At 38.3% G+C, this 4406-nt stretch overlaps 1 pseudogene; it reads right to left on the bottom strand.

Annotated features, from left to right (window-relative positions):
• Positions 1-1802: 1802 nt before the first annotated feature.
• On the bottom strand, positions 1803-2691 carry LOC102912007 (peroxiredoxin-1 pseudogene; annotated as a pseudogene).
• Between the last annotated feature and the right edge of the window lie 1715 nt (positions 2692-4406).

The raw sequence follows: 4406 nt of genomic DNA, 5'->3' as shown, positions 1-4406 counted from the left end.
AGGAAAAGTTTTAACTCTAGCATAGTAAAACTATATACAGTAAAAACAATTATCAGGAAGAATTAAGTTTACAATGTCCAGTCCATCTGTATTTGGCAAATTTAGACAAAATATTCTATTATCTATCCTATCTTCTTGGTGAGTCAAAAGTTTTGTACCTAATCTACTTTTTACCCTAACTTGTATTAACAACACCAAACTATCTTTTTAGACCTTAAAACATTTTCTTAGATAAACAATTTAAGTTTTTATGTCTTTCAACCTTATATACTTTATATCTCTTATGTAATTTGTTTTTCTGAATTTGGTAACAAGGAAAACTGTAATTATAAGTATCTTATCTTCAACTCCATCAGAGACCTGAGAAGGATAAAATATTACCTGAGTAAATAGGAAGTGTAGAGCAAACAACCTCCAAAACTACAAAAATGACAGAAATAGCTGGTTGCCTGAACAGTCACCCCAAGGTTCCTTTGCAACATTGGGGCATTCATCTTCAGCTTATAGGCCTAGAATATCGGACAGACTTTTCTGTGAAGCAGGAATTTGAAGGACTGTCCTGCCTTGTCTTGGCAAAGTTTGGCAGTTGCCTTCTTTTGTGTCCTGCTTGTCCAGTTTGGACAGCAGACTGTCAGTAGTTGAGGCAAAGGCAGTTTCTTGCTCAGTGTCTAACTTTGCCACAATAAAGCAAACTTTATATGGTGGTTCTTCAATGCCCATCATCCTTTTTTGAAGTAGGTTGGTGCTGCCAGAAGCAGACGTATTTCACTCTCATGAAAAGCCTTAGGTTATCCAAACATCTTAAATGCCATGTTCTGTAAGTATCTGGTGTTTTGAATATCACCCATCTATCTAAAATATGTCTCTGTTTCACCTTGAAAACATATTTAATAAGTCTCCAAGTTTGTTAGACTAAGACTACAATGACTATAGATGACTGAGTACTAACCTGCATTTCTTAATTATCCTAAGTAACTTTCAAGGTCTAGAACTTTACATTTTTAAATGAGCTTCACAGGTATTCCTTAAACAATAATAGAAACATATATACAGTATAACAAAAATAACCTTAAATTTATGTTAGTATACAAAAATATCTTAAATCAGAATAAAAACATGTGTAGACTATGTTCTAACAAAAATACTCTTAAATTTGTATCAGTATACAAAAATCCAAATCAATGTAAAATATTTGAGATTAATAGTTGCTTTTTAGTTAAAAGTAGATTCAATAATCTACCCTTTTATCCTTTCATTCCTATATCCCCCCTTTTTATTTTCAGAAAGAGATCCTTGAATTCAACCTCCCTTGCTTAGTTTCCTCCTTTACCATGACCAGTAACAACTTGTAACCAACCCCCCCCTTAAATGATCATAAACATTTATAATCCACTGAATGACCAAAACCCACCCATTCCACCTCTTGGGAATGTGGGTATTGTATTCTTAAAATTACTTTCTCTTGTCTGGGTGCTAAGGTATCCTAAGGAAACCCTGAGAAGATTGAAACAATGGTCAAGTCCTGGGAGAATTAGCTGTAATATTTGTTGTCCAGTCTCCGTGTAATGGGAAAGTGCAAGATTTATGTGAAGTCCTGACTAGAGTAGTCTGTGAGTCTGTTCACTCTCAGTTAGCAGCTTTGAAGTCGTTCTAGACGCAGAATTTTAAGGAAACTGCCACGGAGGCAGTCTGAGAGGCTGGACCACCTGGGCTGCTTGTTTTGTCTTCATTGATGTCCAGTCCTTTTTGTCTGAAAATACACAAACTTTTCAAAGTAACACATATATCTTCTTTTTTTTCCCCTCAGAGACCAAGTTTAATAGATACTAAAAAGAGGAACAACAGGTTGATTTTTGCAACTCACAACAAACCTCAGGTTATTCCCAATAGTGGAAGAAAGGCTAACCGTCCCCAGTACTGTAGGAAAGGGATGTCTTGAATCACACCACATTTTGTTTAAGCATGAATAGAGTACAAGAAATTTTCTTCTGGCTGACCAATGCAGCCTGGCAAAAAAATGGACCAGTGCTCACTTCTGCTTAGAGAAATATTCTTTGCTCTTTCAGACATCAGGTTTCCAGCCAGCAGGGCACACTTCACCATGCTTGTCAGTGTCCTGGAAGGCCTGCACTAGTCTCAGAATCTCATCCACAGAGCAGCCAACAGGAAGATCATTTATAGTGATCTGTCGAAGGATACCTTTATCATCAATAATAAAGAGGCCCCTGAAAGAGATACCTTCATCAGCTTTTAAGACTCCATAATCCTGAGCAATGGTACGCTTGGGATCTGATACCAAAGGAATGTTTATGGGTCCCAATCCTCCTTGTTTCTTGGGTGTATTAATCCATGCCAGATGACAGAAGTGAGAATCCACAGATGCTCCAATAACTTGGCAATTGAGTTTCTTAAATTCTTCTGCCCTATCACTGAAAGCAATGATCTCAGTGGGGCACACAAAAGTAAAATCAAGAGGATAAAAGAAGAATACGACGTATTTTCCTTTGTATTCACTTAGGCTGGTATGTTTGAATTGTCCATCTGGCATAACAGCTGTGGCTTTGAAGTTGGGGGCAGGATACCCAATTTTTGCATTTCCTGAAGACATCTTGCTATCAGCAGGACCGAGTCACAGATCTCCGAGAAACACTCACAGCAAGGAAGGAAGACGACCCACATATATCTTCTTTAACGTAAGTATGGAATATGCAGTGTGCGCATGCCAGCTAAAGATTTTTCGTTTTATGTTTGAGCAGGTAAAAAACATCTGTCAGCTTTATAAGTCTGTTTGGATAATATAACCAAACTGTAATATAAATTTTATCCATCCATGTGAAAGGATGGCATGCAATAGTAAGTCACGAGGACTCTGTAGCCAACAAGATTTATCATGTCTCATCCAGTTTCAAAGCTGTTCCTGAGTCAAGGAATCAGCATTTATGTCACCTGTCCTGTAGTCTTTCTTGGTTTCTCTTTTTAATATCTGCAGCCAATATTTTTCAGAAGATATCTCACAATCAAATCTGATCTTTATTAATTTTGAGGAGAAACATAACTTTTTGTTTCCTGTGGAAACAAAGGCATAACTTCTTCCCCAATGCAACATATCTTCTGACTTTCATTTTGAAATTAAGACATTTTTAAAATATATAGGTTGGCTTAGTTTAGCAGTTTCCATAATCCAATGTCTTTGAGCAGCTGTTGGTTTTTGTATATTAGAACTTAAAAAATTGAAAGTCAACAAAGCACCATATAGGATCCAGACCCCCTGTGTATTTTTCATCTTTATGTGGCTTATTCTTCTTATGTCATTTACTCTCTCTTTAAAGACTTCACTTTATTATTTTTGAACCATCTTTTTCTATGGCTGTCTATACCCATTTTTTCACTGTATCTGTTTAGAGGGTTTCTTTGTCTGGACCACCTTACTGTGCACCTGCAGCATTCTCTGACTGCTAGATAAACCTTAAATGGTCATGCCAGCTGTCCCGTGGTCCTGACAGCTAGCTCTACTCCCTCCTCAGTCCTCCAAAAGCCTAGCCTCAGTGCTGGTGTGCTTACCACGCCAGCTCTGTGAAGCTGTTGTATCCACGATACGGCGGGCATTTTTACCTAGCATGCTGGCTGTTCAAGGGCTCTGCTGCACATCAAGGCCTCTTAAAAGAGTCATGCCTCCACCTAAGAGACAGCTTTCTCAGGCCCTATGTGGATATCTTAGCCTCCACATTGTACACCTTATGTAGCAAGTGTTTCTCTGTCCTGTCAGCCAACTCTCAAATAATGACACGGAGATTTATTAATTATGAAAGCTCAGCCATAGCTAAGGCTTGTCCTACTAGCTCTTACAAATTAAATTAACCCATTTATATTAATCTATGTGGTGGTATCTCTCTTGCACCTTCTAAGGATAATGGGAAGGAGAAGGGTGGAATCAGGAGTCACTAGCCAGATACAGAGGGAGCAGGAGATGAAGGTACCACCATGTGGCAGAGAGTAAATAAGGAATATGGATGAACTTAAGAATGTAAGAGCTAGTAATAAGCCTAAGCTATTGGCCAAGCACTTACAATTAATATAAGCCTCAGAGTGTTTATTTGGAAATAGGCAGCCAGGACATGGAAACGTCTATTTCATTAGGATGTTTCCAAGTCATGAACCTAAAACTGTTTCAACTGGCTGACCAGTGAGCTCTGTGAATCCTCCTGTCTCTGCACCCTGCCATTGTTGAAGTTATAGGCAGATACCAGAACCCCTGACTTTTTATTTGGGTGCTGGGGGACTGAACTCAGGTTCTCATGTTTCTGTAACCAAGCCCTTTACTGACAGCCATATACTCAGCCCCTGAGACATTCTTATTGTTATACTCAAAAATACTAATGCTTAGTTCTCAGTCTTGACTCACTTGT

Source organism: Peromyscus maniculatus, chromosome 3 (genome assembly GCF_049852395.1).
Source record: "Peromyscus maniculatus bairdii isolate BWxNUB_F1_BW_parent chromosome 3, HU_Pman_BW_mat_3.1, whole genome shotgun sequence".
Lineage (NCBI taxonomy): Eukaryota > Metazoa > Chordata > Mammalia > Rodentia > Cricetidae > Peromyscus > Peromyscus maniculatus.
Note: the sequence above shows the minus strand (reverse complement) of the source record. Positions and strands in the feature narration are given on the sequence as shown.